The sequence below is a fragment of the Staurois parvus genome, unplaced genomic scaffold (genome assembly GCF_062004578.1).
Source record: "Staurois parvus isolate SC_StPar_1 unplaced genomic scaffold, SC_StPar_1.0 ptg000132l, whole genome shotgun sequence".
Taxonomy (NCBI): Eukaryota; Metazoa; Chordata; class Amphibia; order Anura; family Ranidae; genus Staurois; species Staurois parvus.
Genome location: NW_028317928.1, coordinates 9053499 through 9073082, shown reverse-complemented (window position 1 = coordinate 9073082; position 19584 = coordinate 9053499). Strand labels below are relative to the sequence as shown.

Sequence of the window (19584 nt, the reverse complement as noted above, 5' to 3'; positions counted from 1 at the left end):
ATTAATTTACAATATTTTAAGTATAAATACTGTATATTAGCATATCAATAATATTTCCTAATAAGGGAAAGATATTTAGAATTTAGTGTTTAATAAAAGATTTATCAAAATTGTAAAAAATTATTTTCTGGGCACAACGATAACATTTCTCTGACTTGCTTCATTATGTTTTTAATATTCGTACAATTATGATTGTGAAATGCGTACAATAGCCGGTTTGATTCTAGGTTGGCCACTTTTAATATTCTCCGTTTTGAATTTTGTGAATTGTTTTATTAGTATTTGGGATGTGTAGGATTGAGACTATGAAAGGTCAGGGCCATACACTGCTGGACTATCCATTGATGAAATGCATTGGGCAGTGTGGCTCTTTTTATTAGCACTGATCACTGTATTGGTGTCACTGGGGATGTCAGTGACACCAAGTCAGTTCCCCCCAGTGTCAGAATGCCTACCGCAGTCCCGCTATAAGTCACTGATCACTACCATTGCTAGTAAAAAAAAAAATTCCAGTATATATCGATATAGCCATTTGTAGACACTATAACTTTCACGTAAACTAATTAATTTAAACATGTTGGGATTTTTTTTTCAGCAAGGACACAGAGCAGAATACATTTTGGACTAAATTTATGAAAAAATTAGATTTTTAAAAATTTTTTACCGGACTTGTTTAATAGCAAAAGGTCAAAAATATATATTTTTTTTTTTTTCAGAATAGTTTTTTTTCATTATTTATATATAGCGCAAAGAATAAAAAAAGCACATGCAATCCACCGAAAGAAAGCTCTATTTGTGGGAGAAAAAAAGGATGCAAATTTAATTTGGGTGTGACGTTGGATGACCGCGCAATTGTCAGTTACAGTAACGCAGTGCCGTATCGCAAAAAAAAAAAATGGCCATGTCATGAACCTTTATCCCAAAAGGTAAAACAAAAAAATTGCTGTAGCTGCTTAAAAAAGTGTGAGCTGGAGTTCGGATTCAATGTGTTAGTGTATTTAAACCTTTTAATACATTCAACATTACGCTCCCCCTAGACTGACAATGTTGCGTTATGCTGTGCCTCTTGTGCTCCCTCATCCAGAAGGGTGTCCCACAGGATCACCAGGCGAAAACAGGGAGGGGAAAAAGACAAAGAAAACAGATGCAGCCATCCCATTTCATGATTGGTAAGCTGCAATATGTTAAATTTTTAGTTTTGGGTTTAATACCTCTTTAAATTTTTACATTCTTACACTGTATTTTGGTGCACTATTATTTGCTTTATAAGAATGTGTTGATTTTAACTCTTGCACTGCACATGCTGATGGGATTGGTACTAACGCTGTATTATGGATTAAATTTGCTTGAATTCTTTTATATCTAAGGTTTGTTTAATACAGCAGGTCCCACATGGAAGAAAAATATATTTGAAATATATTTTAAAAATATTCTTCCCAAATATATTGACATATATTTGAAATTCTACAATTTTGGCACTATTCAATAAATTTCAAAATATATTTTAATATATTTAAATGTTGGCCATAATCAATATATTTCAAAATATATTTCAATAAATAAAAAAAAAATAAAAAAAAAAATATATATATATATATATATATATATTGAAATAAATATTGAATATGGCCAATATGTTGAAATGCATTTTTTATATAATACAAAAAAATATGAAAAATATTTTTAAAAATATATTTTTGAAAAATATGTTCTTCAAATTTTTTTAAACATATAAAACAGTCATTTTAACATATATTTTTACATATACAGTATTTGTAAATGCATTCCAAAAATGTACATTTGTATTATTAAAGACATACAATATATTAAGTGTATTTAAAAAAATATTTTTTCATATATTTTGTAATAAAAATGCATTTCAACATGCAGTATATATATATTTATTGAATTATATTTTGAAATATATTGAATACGGCCAACATTGTAGCATTTCAAATATATGTCAATATATTTGGGAAGAATATTGTTAAAATATATTTCAAATATATTTTTCTCTTTCATATGGGGTGACCATTATGGCTCACATGTTTCTTAAATAATCACGGAGAGGAATTATAGATGCGACATGTTTATTTTTTATCAGACATTGAGAATTTAGCTAAATGATATTCCACATCAGACGACTTCCACATCGCGATTAAATGATTTCTGGTGCAACACGAAATTGGGTGAACCCAGGTGGGACTCTGACCATTCTCATCTGTCCCGCTCTTTTTACATCTTCCATTTTAGCTTCCCCTCCATTTTCTTCATTTTCGTCTTCATCGGCATCTCTCCTGAGGGAGGACACAGGAATCATTAAATAGTGAATGCAGGGTCCGTGGAGAGCAGATATAGTGAATGCAGGGTACGGGGAGACCGGATATAGTGAATGCAGGGTTTGGGGAGAGCAGATATAGTGAATGCGGGGTCCGGGGAGACTGGATATAGTGAATGCAGGGTCCGGGGAGACTGGATATAGTGAATGCAGGGTCCAGGGAGACTGGATATAGTGAATGCAGGGTCCGGGGAGACTGGATATAGTGAATGCAAGGTCCGGCGAGAGTGGATATAGTGAATGCAGGGTCCAGGGAGACTGGATATAGTGAATGCAGTGTTCGGGGAGAGCAGATATAGTGAATGCAGGGTCTGGGGAGTACGGATATAGTGAATGCGGGGGCCGGGGAGAGCGAATATAGTGAATGCGGGGTTCGGGGAGAGCAGATATACTGAATGCAGGGTTCGGGGAGAGCGGATATAGTGAATATAGGGTCCGTGGAGAGCGGATATAGTGAATGCCGGTTCCGGGGAGAACGGATATAGTGAATGTAGGGTCCAGGGAGAGCAGATATAGTGAATGCAGGGTCCAGGGAGAGCGGATATAGTGAATGTGGGGTCCGGGGAGAGCGAATATAGTGAATGCGGGATCAGGAGAGAGCAGATATAGTGAATGCAGGGTCCGGGAAGAGCAGATATAGTGAATGCAAGGTCATGGGAGAGCGGATATAGTGAATGCAGGGTCCGGGGAGAGCGGATATAGTGAATGCAAGGTCCAGGGAGAGCGGATATAGTGAATGCAGGGTCCGGGGAGAGCAGATATAGTGAATGCAGGGTCCGTGGAGACCGGATATAGTGAATGTAGGATCCGGGGAGACCTGATATAATGAATGCAGGGTCCAGGGAGAGCGGATATAGTGAATGCGGGGTCCAGGGAGAGCGGATATAGTGAATGTGGGGTCCAGGGAGAGCGGATATTGTGAATGCAGGGTCCGTTGAGAGCGGATATAGTGAATACGGGGTCCGGGGAGAGCGGATATAGTGAATACGGGGTCGAGGGAGAGCAGATATAGTGAATGCAGAGTCCAGGGTTTAGTAACACTGAGCCCTGATGAAGGTGGAGTATTGTCCACGAAACATGTCGGCCATTTTATATGACCTATTTACCAACAATTAGAATTGTCTTGGACCTTTGATCTGGTTTTGGTCTGGCACTGCTTTCTGTATTTCTAGGATTAAAAACTCTGTCAGGTTTTTATTGCTGTAACAGTCATAGAGATCCCCCCCACCTAATGTACTGTCCTACTAATATGCATTTTTAGAATCCAATATGTGTTTTAACCTCTGTAAAAGCCCCAGTACACTTTAAAGATGAACTCCGTGCACCTAAACATATATACAATAATGCACCCCAGAACATGACCTGGTATCAGCCTCTTGCAGTCCCTGTACAGCAGAGTTCAGACGAGGAAAATCAATACAAAGAGCATGTTGATAGAAGGAGAGAGCAGAGTGGCAGAGAGATGAGCTCATCAGTTTGTTGCTTCTCCTTTCACTATCCAGTCACAGGCTGGGGGAAGGGCAAGACCTGAAACTTAACTGCAGCGGAGAAAAATGAGGTCCCCTTGCACAGGGCTGTGCTGTGTGGCAGAGCTGTGCAAATCCCAGGACTGAATAAACAGACATAAAAATGATTTGGTAGGTAAAACACAATTCTCATAGACTGTATATATTTCACCGATATGTTTTACTGTTTTGCCTGGAGTTAAGCTTTTAAGTCTATAATTAAATAAAAAATGTTTTCTTCATACTTACTCTTGCTTGCAGAGAGACAAGGAGACGATCCCAAGAAATAAAAAGAATAACAGGGATTTCTTCAAGGTGAACATCTTTGGGCTCTGTGGATCACATGAAAAGAAAAAGAAGGCAAAAAGAAAAAGGTGACTCAAAAACAACTATTCTGACTCAGATTGTTGTGATAGTGATTTATCCCTTGTGAGACCTCTATGCCTAGCCTGTATAAGCAGATATAATCACTGTGGGCAATCCTTATCAGTTAGCTTGAACTCACCAATACTGTGTTCATCCAGAAGTTGCTTTATTCTGTACATGTGAAACAGGATACAGCAGAATGAATGGTTTCCAGTATTATGCGGTCAAAAGATGATACTTTCTGTAGCGTACTATGCAGAATACATGTGTCCCTGTTACATGTGGTCTGTTAGCTGCATCCATGACACAGGAAGTGATGTACTCAAGAAGAAGGGAGGAGCTTCATATACAAAGGAATTGCGTCATAGATCTCAGGGAGGTAATATAAAACAAATGCATTACCAAATAAGGCCACTGGATGGCAACATAACTAACTATTGAAATGTCCATAGGAAATGGTACAAAAAATAAACTATATGAATTCTCATGTACATTAACATAAATATTAACTGTGTAACAGCATACTCCCCATCTGGCATTGTAAATGTCACTATTTAAACCATAACGGTAGTTATACAATTGCAAATAAACAACAGTGCAATTTGCTTGATGTCTTGAAGACCTGAAAGACATAAAAAAGGGAACATGCATACAGTGCAACAATTATAATGTAAGGCTTCAAGTTGTATCAATTAAAGTTCAAGACACTTCCTTCTTGAAGTCACAGGTTGGATCCAGCAGCATACGCAAGCAAGTTCATTCTCCAAAGGGTAAGAGCAGAACAAGTTCCGTGATAGGTCTGCTGAAAGTCTTTACAGTCCCTTGTCTTGCAACTTTCACCTCCACCTTGCGTACCTTGCCGTCATCGCTAGGAATGCTCTTTACAATGAGTCCCATAGGCCACTCGATTCTTTCAGCTTGCTGGTCCTTCAGCAGAATGAGATCTCCAACTTTAATGTTAGGGTTCAGGCGTTGCCATTTTCTGCGTCCTTGCAGAGTAGAAATATACTCCATTCTCCAACGATTCCAGAAGCAGTTGGAGAGGTGTTGTACTCGCTTCCACTGGTCATAGCACAGATTTCCTGCTTTAAAGTTTCCAGGTGGAACAGGAACGGACCCAAGCTTCTGGGTAAGTAGAGTAGCTGGGGTAAGAATAATTGGGGTCTCTGGATCTGTAGAAACTGGAACAAGTGGTCTTGAATTGATTATGGCAGATGCTTCTGAGAAGATGTGAAGCTCTTTTCCCTGACTTGTAGCAAGGGAAGCTGAGGTGTAACAGCATGGTATACTGATTCCATCTAAGGCATGTAGAGATTGTTTCCAGGACTCCCACTTTGGAAGCTTGTCTGTAGGCAGCGGAGCATCCCAATCTTTAATAGACTCTGAGAACTGTCTAAGTAAGGCTTTACCTTGTATGGTGATGGGAGCCACAAATCCCAATGGATCATATAAGCTGTTCACCACTGACAGAACACCACGCTTGGTAAATGGTTTGTCTGCAGAGCCGACTTGAAAGCCGAAGGTATCTTTTAATAAGTCCCACCGTAGGCCCAGACATCACTGTACAGGTGGCATGTCCATCCCAAGATTTAAATCTTTAAACCCAGTGGCATGATCGCCAGGTTGAAAGGCTTTCATAACAGCGACACTATTCGAGGCAATCTTGTGTAATCTGAGGTTAGCCTTGGAAAGCATACCTTGTGTCCTTTGGAGCAGGTCTATGGCTTCTTCGTCTGTAGGTAAAGACTTAAGTCCATCGTCAACATAAAGGTCTCTCTCAACGAAGTGTCGAGCATCCGCACCATACTCCTTTTCTCCATCAAGGGCAGTCCTTCGTAAACCATATGTTGCAACAGCGGGTGAGGGACTATTTCCAAAAACATGTACCTTCATGCGGTATTCAATTATCTCATTGTCCATGTTGTTGTTACGGTGCCACAGAAACCTTAGGAGGTTCCTATGGTCTTCACGTACAATGAAGCAATGAAACATTTGCTCAATATCAGCAGTTATGGCAACTGGTTCTCTTCTAAATCTCATAAGTATACCTACAAGGTTGTTGGTTAGATTTGGGCCAGTGAGAAGAACATCGTTCAGGGATACACCTTGATGCTTGGCACTGGAGTCAAATACTACCCTGATTTGTTTTGGCTTACATGGATGATACACTCCAAAAAAAGGCAGGTACCAGCACTCATCGTGTCTTTGAAGTGGTGGCGCTGGTTCGGCGTGATCATTGTCAAAGATCCTTTTCATAAAAGCGATGAAATGTTCCTTCATTTCAGGCCTGTTCTTTAGTGTTCGTTGAAGTGAGTTGAATCTGGATAGAGCCTGTTCACAATTGGTTGGGAGTGTGGCCCTTGCAGCACGAAGAGGTAATGGTGCGATCCAGCTGTTAGACTCATCCTGGAAGAATTCTTTGTCCATTATTTTGATGAACTCTCTATCTTCAACTGACGAGGCTATTTTGTTGTCATCACTTGTAGTACAAAACACTGTGGTACCTAGGTTGTCATCACAAAGAACAGGAGTAACATCAGGTACTTGGATGATGTCAAGAGGCTTCTCCTTTACTTCATAATGGTGAGGGCACTGTTTGAAGTGGGATGCACGTCCATTTCCCAACATGTAAGTTTTGAAGGAGTGGATCTCAGATGATGTTCTGTCCAGGCATACATCGCCCACTATTACCCAGTCTAGGTCAAGTCTTTGTGCATAAGGGGCATCGTTAGGTCCATCGCATTGGTCGCATACTTTATGTACTCTGAGAATGTCTCTTCCTAGCAGGACCAAGATTTCAGCACTCTTGTCCATCGCAGGAATCTCATCAGCAAGGTGCCTTAAGTGAGGATGATGATATGCAGCTTCTGGAGTAGGAATCTCTCCTCTTTCGTCTGGTATCTGATCACACTTAACTAATGTTGGGAGGGGTATGCCTTCTCCATCCTTGATATGAGAGACCATGAATCCATCGACCCTTCTGCCAAAGGTCTCTACACAACCAGAACAGGTTCTGAGAGTATACGGTGTGGCGTGACCTTCTAAGCCAAAGATCTCAAAGAATTTAGGCTTAACCAGGGATCTGTTGCTCTGTTCATCTATTATGGCATACATCCTAGCAGCTTCCTCAGGATGATCCTTTGGGTATATCTTGACTAGGCATATCTTGGCACAGCATTTGTGATCCAGTCCCTCTCCACAGACTTCTGTGCATGAAGAAGAACATTACTTTTGGTTAGAGCATGACTTTGTTGCTCCCCGCCATAATTTGAGACAGGGGTTGAGGTAGGTAGCTGCTGCGGGTTGTCTGGAAGTGGAGTAGGATGCATGGCTGTAACATGTCTGTCGCTACCGCATTCTGTGCACTTGATGACAACTTTACAGTCTTTAGCAAAGTGGTTATAAGAAGCACAGCACTTGTAGCATATTCCAAGTTTCTGGAGAATCTCCCTGCGCTCTTGTAAAGGCTTTACCCTAAGCCCACGACATTTCTTAAGAGGGTGAGGCTTCTTGTGAATAGGACACTGACGATTAGGGTCTTTATCTCTGGCATCCACAATGCCTTGGTCAGTAGGTGAGGTTGTGGAGGGTGAGATGTCTGTCCTATTAACAGATATTGCTCTAGTATAGTCTCTACGTTTAGCTGCTGTGTTATCATACCTTGATGATGATGAGGATAAAGCAGGCAAGTTTGGTTCACTGGAGCTGAAGCTGGGATCGTTTCTCGTCCAGGCTTGATCACTAATGAACCTGCAAAAGTATGAGAATGGAGGAAAGGATACGTTATAGTCTCTTTTGTACCTTGAGCCCTGTTGTGCCCATTTCTCTTGCAGGCTGTATGGCAGTTTAGACACCACTGGGTTGACACCATGAGCGGTGTCCAGGAAGCTTAGTCCAGATAGACGTGGGTCTGTCTTTGCCAACTCTAGCTCCATGAGGAGGTCACTTAGATCTTGGAGCCTGCGATAGTCTTTGTTTCCTATTTTTGGGAAGTTTTGCAGTCTCTTGAATAGAGCGCTCTCTATGGCTTCAGAGCTACCATAGGCTTGCTCAAGTCTTGCCCATGCCGCAACAAGACCTGCGTCTGGGTGGTCAACATGTACTGTTCTCAGTCTTTTAACACGATCTGCAGATTCTGGTCCCAGCCACTTTATGAGCAAATCAAGTTGTTCCTTAGTAGTAAGGTTGAGATCAGCAATAGCAGCCTTGAAGGTTGATCTCCAGGCCCTGTAGCTCTCTGGACAGTCATCAAACCTTGAGAGGCTGGTATTAATGAGCTCACGGCGAATCATATATCTGGCAAAGTCATTCAAGTCTGATCTCTCACTCTTTGGTGCCAAAGTAACTTGTGAAACCCCTTGGGTGTGAAAGTTCTCTGGTGATGTAGGGTGAGATTTACCAGGGTAAAATGATGTTGCATGAGCGTTTAACTGTGGTGTAGTCTCTAAGGCTTGTGCTGGCTGTGGCTTGAGCTGCGACTTGTCACTGGAAGTCACCTTGTTGTTGGCAGGAGTTGATGTGGTTTGCTGCATAGATGTACTTGTGTTGTAGATTTGAAGAGGCTTAGGCATATGGAGCTGAGAGGTCTCTGTGTTGAGAGTCAGAACAGTGTTGTTAGTAGGAGGTACAGGAGATGACTCTGTATCTTCGCAAATGTTATGCTTTAATACGTATTCACTGGTGCGTTCAACTGGATCTTCCAGTTCTGCGGGGATAAGGCAGTCTGAATTAGTACTTTGTCCCATTGCTTGTTCAAGGACTTTCAGCCTTGCTAGGGAAGCTGCTTCCTCCCCTTCCATCTGCAGAATCTTTATTTGGGAATCTGCCTCTGCTTGTTGAGAAGCCATTTGTGCTTGGAGAGCTTTGCTTTTAGCTTCCATCTCTGCTTGCTGAGCTTTGCTTTTAGCTTCCATCTCTGCTTGCTGAGCTATCATCTCTGCTTGTTGAGCTATCTTGTTCCTTTCTGGTAAAAGAGCTTTGCGCCTTTTTCGATTCAGCATCAGCGCGGGCCTCTATTAGCTTATCGCTTAACGTGGAACTTCTGGAGCGAGAGGATCTAGAAGAAAGTGCAGTGCGCTTGGTTGAGGTGGATCTGTGAGATCTGGTCTCCTGCAGTTGAGTAATGCGGAGTTCTGCTTTAAACTTAGCATTTTGCACTGCAAGATCCCTTTGTTGGTTTAGTGCATCAGTCCTGGTCAGTTCTGCTGAAGAATCCTCTATATTAGAGTCCTGCAAGAAAGCTGAGTATTTTACAGACAGCCGCTGGTAGCGTTCATACGTAGCAGATAGGCGATTTATAGAGTCTCTTAATTCAGCTGGTTGATCATTAAAGTGTGACAAAACTGACATGCATTGTGAAGTTCAGTCCCAGAGGTCTGAAAGATTACTGGAGAACTCATCTCTAGTGGCTTCATAGTTTTCCCTGAGTTTTTGTGTCGGTTTTATTGTACGTTTGGGTTTTACTCTCTGTTCGGTAATGTCTGCAGAATCTGCTCCCTGTACGTCTGCTGGTTCAGAGGAATGATGTATCTGCGTTGGTTCGGCCATAAAGGAGTGTTCAGAGCCTTGTCTAGACATTTTTTACTGTTCTGCAAAAATTGGTACTGTCTCTTTAAGAAGACGAATAGCAGCTTAGACAGGTGGGGTAACACAGTTCAATGCAGAGAAACAGTTTTCAATATTCACATGAAGTGCAGTAAGCTTGTGCGACCATGTGCTTTGCAAGATGGCGGATGGCACTGAGCTTGATTGCAGATTAGGCACACACATATACACAGCAGGCTGTAGGGATTCTATGCATCTTTTGACTATTCTGACTCAGATTGTTGTGATAGCGATTTATCCCTTGTGAGACCTCTATGCCTAGCCTGTATAAGCAGATATAATCACTGTGGGCAATCCTTATCAGATAGCTTGAACTCACCAATACTGTGTTCATCCAGAAGTTGCTTTATTCTGTACATGTGAAACAGGATACAGCAGAATGAATGGTTTCCAGTATTATGCGGTCAAAAGATGATACTTTCTGTAGCGTACTATGCAGAATACATGTGTCCCTGTTACATGTGGTCTGTTAGCGGCATCCATGACACAGGAAGTGATGTACTCAAGAAGAAGGGAGGAGCTTCATATACAAAGGAATTGTGTCATAGATCTCAGGGAGGTAATATAAAACAAATGCATTACCAAATAAGGCCACTGGATGGCAGCATAACTAACTATTGAAATGTCTATAGGAAATGGTACAAAAAATAAACTATATGAATTCTCATGTACATTAACATAAATATTAACTGTGTAACAGCATAAGAACATAAGGCCCCCTAATGTTATCCACACATAAAATGGTTGTTCCAGTACAATAGCCTAAATCAGGGGTGTCAAACTCCAATCCATCGCAGGCTGTATCAGCATTGTGGTTGCCCTCAAAGGGCCGGTTGTATCTGGAAGACTAGATGTCCAGAACACCCCACCCCCATTACATCAGATGTCAAGAATCCCACACTCTCCCTAACATCATGGTGTACCCCCTTTCGGGGCAGAGCTGAAAAGCAGAAAGTGCAGGGTCTGGAGGAGGACCAGAGGAGGAGTGGAGTCAGTTACCAGAGTCTGCTGACTGCTGAGACCAGGGGAGGCAGAGAAGAGGGGGTGCTGCAGCTGCACTGAGAGGTGCAGGATTTGGCAGAGGAGTTCTATTTTCCTCTTTGCTGCTGACTGCTGAGACAAGGTGGGGGCTGAGACAAGAGGGTACCTGCAGGAGAGGTGCAAGGGCCACATGAAATGGCCCGGAGGGCCAGATTCAGCCCATGGGCCTTGTGTTTGACACCTGTGGTCTAAATCATCAGAAAAGATCCCGTACACCTGGAGCCCATTACGGGAAGGTTGAGGTTTTTTTTAATAACATGGATTTGCTTGATGATTTCCAGACCTTGTTGGACCTGGTTCCCCATAGATAACACAATGACTAAGTGCAATGCAGAAATCCATTGTCTATGGTCTCCAGGACTTTCTATCCTAAATGAAATGCCTCTTGCCTCGCCCGGGCTTCCCACTCTACTCCTCACTCAAACATTACTAAAGGATATTAGATTGAAAATCATTTTATAGTTATCTTCTTTACAAACTGAACTAATGGTTTCAGAAAAAAGCTCAAGAAGACCTGGAGCCCATTATGGGCAGGTAGAGTTTGTAGAGATTTTTTTAATGACATGGATTTGCTTGATGCTTCCCAGACCTGGATAACACAATGACTAAGGGGGTCTTCATCTATCTTGTTCCTCAATCCCACAAAATGAAGAGCACAGCAGGTTCTTAGATTCCATTAGAGCTGGTTCACAAGAACAGAAGTTCCAATCTCCATTGTCTATAGAGGGGTTCAGCAACCAGTACATCTTGGCCAGGTGACTGGTAGATTGCGATGTGGGCTTGCTGACCCGCCATCCCAGAACATCAAACAGAGGAACTGCTAAAACTTCAGCTGTAGTAGCTGGAGCAAAAGCTCCATTGTCTATTGGCTCCAGGACTTTCTATCCTAAATGAGATACCTCTTGCCTCACCCGGGCTTCCCACTCTACACTGGAGCCCATTATGGGCAGGTAGAGTGTTTTAAAATGACATGGATTTGCTTGATGCCTTTTAGACCTTACTGGATCTGGTTCCTCAGGGATTAAAAAATGATTAAGGGGTCTTCATCTATCTTTTTCCTTAATCAGATAAAAGGAGGATCTTAGACGTCATTGGAGTTGGTTCACAAGAACCGAAGCCCAATTTCCATTGTCTATGGTTTCCAGGACCCTATATCTTAAACGTTGATGCCTCTTGCCTCACCTGGTCTTCCCACTCTACTCCTCACTCAACCATTACTAAAGGATATTAGATTGAAAATCAGTTTATAGTTATCTTCTTTACAAACTGGACTAATGGTTTCTAGAGGGTTTTTCTTGTATAAATGAGGAGAGTCCCCAGATAATGGTTTCTGTGATTAGAATTTGTTCCAGGTTTGGAGTGAAGTAGACCATTGAAATTATGTGAAAATAATTGATCAATATAAGGAATATAATTTATGAATGCTAGCTTTCTACTGTACTATCTCCTAATAAGGGCATAAAAGAAAAATATTTTAACCACCTCCCACCTGCCATATAAGGTAATGATGGGCACAAGGGGGTTCTCTCGTTTTAGGAGGATGTCATATGACGTCCTCCCACGGGGGCACGCAGCGCGGCGATCGGTGGTGCGCTGTGTCCCTGGGACACAGCAGATCACAATCAATGGAAAGAGCTGATGATGTCAGCTCTGTCATGTGATCAGCTGTGTCCAATCACGGCAGATCTCATGTAATAAGGAAATGCCGGTTATCGGCATTCCTCTCCTCCCGCTGACAGCTCGTGAGGAGAGCCGGTAATCAGCATTCCTCAGAGGGGACATGTACACTGATGATCAGGACACTGATGATCAGTGTGCCCTGATGATCAGTGTATCCCCAGCGGTGCTACTTGTCAGTGCCCATCAATGTCACCTGTCAGTGTCCATCAGTGCCACATCAATGCCACATATCAGTGCCTACCAGTGCACATCAATGCCGCATATCAGTGCCGCCTATCAATGCCCATCAGTGCCACCTAACAGTGCCAGTCAGTGCCACCTATCAGTGTCAGTCTGTGCAGCCTATCAGTGCCATATATGAGTGCTGCCTTTCGGTGTCCATCAGTGATGCCTGTCAATGCCCATCAGTGCCACCTACCAGTGCCTCCTCATCAGTGCCACCTATCAGTGCCCATCAGTGCAGCTTATCAGTGCCATATATGAGTGCTGCCTTTCATTGCCCATCAGTGATGCCTGTCAGTGCCCATCAGTGACAACTACATGTGCCTCCTCATCAGTGCCCATCAGTGCCACCTATCAGTGTCCATCAGTGCAGCCTATCAGTGCAGCCTCATTAGCGCACATCAGTGAAGGAGAAAAATCACTTATTTACAAAATTTTATAACAAAAACTAAGAAAAAAAATTTTTTTCAACATTTTCAGTTGTTTTTGGTTTATTTTGCAAAAAATAAAAATCCCAGTGGTGAATAAATAACACCAAAATAAAGTTTTATCTGTTTAAAAAAAAATGCTAAAAATTTCATATGGGTACAGTGTTGCATGACCGGGCAATTGTCAGGCAAAATGCGACAGCGCTGAAAGCTGAAAATTGGCTTGGGCAGGAAGGGGGGTATGCCCTGTAGGCAAAAGCTTAAGTATGGGGTGGAGCCTCGCCCTGTGACGTCGTTACGCTCTGGAGGGACGGTGGCCATCTTGTCGGTTAGAAACATCCTGTTTTACCATACTGGTTGTCTTATTCACTGATGTACGTGGAACCAAAATAAATTTATTGAATTCGATTTTAAATACTACACTACGAGTTTCCTTTCCACTTTATTCATTCCCTGACCATCGGACGGGAGTTTCTACCATTTGGAGGTTTATTGAAGGTGAAGAAGTTACTTACTATTCTGGAGGGGATCTCTACTGAGGATCGATTGCTGTACTGATGTTATTGTTACAATATTTTAAGTATAAATACTGTATATTAGCATATCAATAATATTTCCTAATAAGAGAAAGATATTTAGAATTTAGAGTTTAATAAAAGGTTTATCAAAATTGTAAAAAATTCTTTTCTGGGCACAACGATAAAATTTCTCTGACTTGCTTCATTATGTTTTTAGTAATCGTACAATTATGATTGTGAAATTCGTACAATAGCCGGTTTGATTCTAGGTTGGCCACTTTTAATATTATCCTTTTTGAATTTTGTGAATCAATTTGAATTTTCCCATTCATTGTGCGAAATAAATCATTATGGGAAAAATAATAGCAGGAACCTTGGCAGCTTTTAAAATTAAAATAAAACAGAGGAGTCATTTATACTTTACCTGAAAGCTGAATACCGAGGATTCTTTCCTTATAAATAATTATAATAGGATGAATAATATAATAAAGATATTCCAGCGTATACTTACCTGGGAGGTCAGTTGGTGCTGAGAATGTAGTCAGCTGGAAGACTTCAGTGGAGGTCTAATCTACGAAGAACGGGGTCGGCTTATATAATAGAAGATGAAGAAGTTGAGAACACAGAAGGTTTAAAGTTTGAGGTAATAATAGTCACATCTTTCTCAAGAACACATAACTGATGTCACATGAAGTTTTTAAAATATTTACCCCCTAGCCTCCAGGTGGGACAATATCAGCACCCAAGAAGCATTCCAACTATCTCCTGATCTTCTATTTAGTTTTAGTCTAAAATCAATTTAAGTGGAATTCCAGCCCAATTTATTGTTCTGGTTTACACGGCATAGAGTCATTTTGGGTCGTTATTTACTCCCATTTCACTCAAAACAAAGTGACCAGACTTCCACAGTTTCCAGACAGGAAGAAAACTCTGTGGCACAGTAGGATCCTGGGATTCTGCTAAAGTTTTTTTTTTCATGCTGGCAGCTTTTAGAAACTATTTGCCTTTCCATGTTAATTTATAGTTTGCCCAGCTTTCCAAAGTTTAATTTTTATTACTGTTTTATACCAGCTGTATATATATGTGACAGCACTGCAGTGGGCTTTAATATCATACCCACATGAAAGAAAAATATATTTTAAAATATATTTAAAAATGTTCTTCCCAAATATATTGGCATATATTTGAAATACTACAATTTTGGCCGTATTCAATATATTTATATATATATATATATATATATATATATATATATATATATATATATATACTGTATGTTGAAATGCATTTGTTATATATTACAAAATATATGAAAATATTTTTTCAAATATATATTTTTTAAATATATTCTGCAGATTTTTTTAACATATAAAAAAGTAATTTTTACATATACTTGCAAATGCATTCCAGAAATGTAGATTAAATGTATGTTTAAGGATACACAGTACATTTGAAAATTTTTTTTTTAAAATATTTTTCATATATTTCGTAATATATATATATATATATATATATATATATATATATATATATATATATATATATACTGCATGTAAAATGCGTTTTTATTACAAAATATATGAAAAATATTTTTAAAAATACATTTCAAATATACTGTATGTCTTTAAAAATACAAATCTACATTTTTGGAATGCATTTGCAAATATATGTAAAAATATATGTTAAAATGACTTTTTTATATGTTAAAAAAAAAATCTGAAGACTATTTTTAAAAATATATATGGTGATTCTAAGACATTTTCACGCAAAAAAATACTAGAATTTTCTATTAGATAAGCAAAACACAAAATATAAAACATAAATTAGATAAAGGTATAGTAGAAACAAAAAAAATTTACTTATGACAGTACATGGAGTAATTCAAATCTTTGTTAGCAGCTGACCAGTAGAAGAGGGGGATGGGAAGTTGCTCTTAAAAAAAAAAATCTGAAGGACATACTTAGAAAAAAATTTTTAAAAAATTTATTTTTATAAAATATATTCTTCAGACTTTTTTTAACATATAAAAAAGTCGTTTTAACATATGTTTAACATATATCTGTAAATTCATTCCAAAATTGGAGATTAAGTGTGTAGATAGATAGATAGATAGATAGATAGATAGATAGATAGATAGATAGGTAGATAGATAGGTAGATAGATAGATAGGTAGGTAGATAGATAGATAGATAGATAGATAGATAGATAGATAGATAGATAGATAGATAGATAGATAGATAGATAGATAGATAGATAGATAGATAGATAGAATAAGTCCAGAGACGGGTAACAAAAATGGTGAAATGTTTGGGGGATAAAACATATCAGGATATTCAGGAACCTAATATCTGGAGGAAAGAAGGGAAAGAACAGACATGATTGAAACCTTTAAATACATCAAGGGGGTGAATAAGGTTAAGGCCGGGGCAGGATTTTCAATATGAGACCAAAACCAAGAACACGGGGACATGACCTCAAAATAACTGGAGTAAAGTTCAAAACTAATCTTAGAAAGTATTATTTTACTGAAAGGGTAGTTGATGGCCGGAATTAACTTCCAGCAGAGGTAGTGATTCAGTCAACAGTAAATAGCTTCAAACATGTGGGACAAGCAAATATCTATACAAAAAAGTTACTGAAAAAAAAGAAAACCAAACACATAAAACAAAACAACAGGCAGACTCAATGGACCACTCTGTCTTTTTTCTGCCATCACTTGTCTATGTTTGTATGAACACATACAAAGAGTACTAAAGTAGTGGCTGCATGTTTGTGGAACATGGACACGGATTGATGCTTCATATTTCCACCCATAATCATTCCCTGTAAAAGAATCTCGTTTATTAGGCAAACAGTGGCTCACCATTTTGACTTCCACCTACATTGCTCATGGATGACATTGTAAGGATTTTACGTAAACACCTTTGGTAAACCACCCTTATTGTCGCTCCTCATAGATGAATCACTAGTCTGTAGTCATGTTCTTTTATGTCCATGTGGCTCAAAGGACCATGCTGGTTGGAGCATGTGATCCTAACTGGAACATAGGGCCGGAGCTAGACTATTTGGACCCTAGGCAAGACCAGCTACTTGCGCCCCCCCCCCAAAAAAAAAAGAAAAATGCATTTTTTTTAAACAGTAGAAAATATTAAATCAACAAAACATGAAACTGCTTTCTTTTGATTTGCAAAAATAAGTGCCATAACATACCATCAGCACCAATATTAAAGACAAAATCAGTGTCAGGGATGGAATGTATCTGTGGCTGGTGGTGGCAGGGTGACAGTTGCAGTGAGTGGAGGATGATGGATCCACACTCTGACAGATCCCAGGCTGGAATTCCAGGCAATGGGGGGAGGTAAAACGCTGTGACAGCAGGCAACTGAACTCAGCATTCCCACACAGTGACAGATCCAACACAATACACCACCACCAACACTAACACAGATCAGCAGGTCCAGCAGGCACTAGAAGAGCAGGCTGTGGGGTCATGATGATGTCATCACTCACTGACACTTTGCACATGTGATGGATGTCCGGCTGGCCAGACCACACTCACATGGACATGAAACATCAGAGTCAGACATTATCTTCCTCCGCAGCCTCCACTGATGAATGGAAAGAGAAAGAGCAGCTGCCAACTGGCTTGCAGTAAGAGACTGAGTCTGAGAGGAACACTGGAAGGAGCTGCAGCTCCACTGCTACTTCTGCCCCAGACAACTGGCATCTTCCTCTGTCCTTTCTTCCTCCCCTCTGCTGCCCCTCCCCTCAGCTGAAGGATCATTCATGACACAGAGAGAGTGCCGGCCTGTGCTGCGTCCAGGTACCCCTGGGTGACAGTGCACCCTAGGCGGCCACCTAGTTTGCCTAGCGGAAGCACCTGCCCTGCTGGGACACCCTTGTTGGAACAGGACAAGGGGTAGAGACTATGCAAATAGCCAGGCATGAAGGGTATCAATGAACCCAGAAGTGACTTTCTCACAAAGCTACACTCTGCTCCACACTTCTCCAGTGGTCTCCTCGCATCTTCAAATTATTCATTGGTTTGAGTGTGTGAAGTAGTAGAGGACCTTCTAGCGAGGGGATCCTTGTGGATGTTCAACTTGTGGAGGTATTCGGGATGTGTAGGTCCTTTCTAGGGATACTGGTTGTGAAGAGTGGGAAAAGTGATTAAAGAAAGTCTTTTCCTCCATAAATGCTGCCCAACGCTCACCAACCGTTGCTGGAGGTGTCAAGGGGACGAGGGCTCTTTATTGCATATTTTTTGGACGTGTCCAAAACTGGAACCTTTCTGGAAAGAGGTACATCATATCTCACAGAAATGTGGTTATTATATTTTCCCTGCAGACCCACCTCCATTTCTTTTACATGTCTCGGACATTCCTGAAAAAACGTATGGTGAATCGATTCTACGGCACCTATTTAACTCCGCCAGATCCTGTATCGCCCTACGTTGGAGGGACTCACGGCCTCCTTCTGTCTCGCTATGGATGTCAAGAGTAAAAGAGGTAAGCACAATGGAAGATTTGATTTTAATGGCGCAAAACAGACGTGAGGCCTACTCGAAGACCTGGCTTCTCTGGAATATGTTTATTTTTCCCTCTTTGCACCCCCCATCACTTGACTGATTCATTTTTACCCTCGGCGGCTGGACATCCCTCCCTCCTCCGGCATCCTGTACCTATCTTTTCCTCCTTTTTGCTCCTTCCCTTTCCCCCCCCCCCTTTTTTTCTCCCTTTCCTTCACACTTCCTCCCCTCCTCAGTCTTCTTCTCAGCTTTCTATATCTGACCCCACTCTGTTTCTCATCTTTTTATATATTTTTTGTAAAAATGGACGAATCCCAACACTCATAATTGCAGTTAGTCTTGCCTCCTGAGGTGCATCCAGTGGTGTATTTTGGTTTCGTGCTGCCCTAGGCAAGACTAAAATTGTGCCCCCCCCTGATCTAAATTTCTCCCACCCCTTCCTGTTTAAGATCCACCCCTTCATCTGTAAACTCCACCCCTTCCCATTCAGGCTCCACCTTTTCCTATTAGATCTCTGCCCACTGACAACAACGATGGGGCGCTATTCCTCCCACTGACAACAGTGGGGCATTATTCATCTCACTGACACCAATGATGGGGCACTATTCCTCCCACTGACACCAACAATGGGGCACTATTCCTCCCACTGCCACCAATGATGGGGCACTATTCCTCCCACTGAAACCAACAATGGGACACTATTCCTCCCACTGACACCAATGATGGGGCACTATTCCTCCCACTGCCACCAACGATGGTGCCCCACCATTAGTGTCAGTGTGGGAGAAATAGTGCCCCATCATTGGTATAAGTGAGCGGAATAGTGACCCACCGTTGGTGTCAGTGGGGGAAGGAATAATGCCCCATCATTGGTGTCAGTTGGAGGAATAGTGCCCCGTCGTTGGTATCAGTGGGAGGAATAGTGCCCCATCGTTGGTATCAGTGGGAGGAATAGTGCCCCATCGTTGGTATCAGTGGGAGGAATAGTGTCCCATCATTGGTATCAGTGGGAGGAATAGTGCAACATCATTGGTATTAGTGGGAGGAATAGTGCCCCATCATTGGTGTCAGTGGGAGGAATAGTGCCCCATCATTGGTATCAGTGTGAGAAATAGTACCCAGTCATTAGTGTCAGTGGGAGGAATAGTGCCCCGTCATTGGTGTCAGTGAGAGGAATAGTGCCCCGTCAATGGTGTCAGTGGGGGGGGAATCGTGCCCCTTCATTGGTGTCAGTGGGGGGGGGATATTGCCCCGTCAATGGTGTCAGTGGGGGGGGGAATAGTGCCTCATCATTGGTGTCAGTGGGGGGAGGAATAGTGCCCCATCATTGGTATCAGTGGGAGGAATAGTGTCC

The 19584-nt window shown here is 41.2% G+C and overlaps 1 long non-coding RNA gene across 1 annotated transcript; it reads right to left on the bottom strand.

Moving 5' to 3' along the window:
• Positions 1-2073: 2073 nt before the first annotated feature.
• Positions 2074-14234, bottom strand: LOC149466317 (uncharacterized). Its single transcript, XR_016312130.1, has 3 exons — positions 14214-14234; positions 4093-4175; positions 2074-2297 (listed from the first exon to the last, which is right to left on the bottom strand). It is a non-coding gene; the product is annotated as an uncharacterized LOC149466317 (long non-coding RNA).
• Between the last annotated feature and the right edge of the window lie 5350 nt (positions 14235-19584).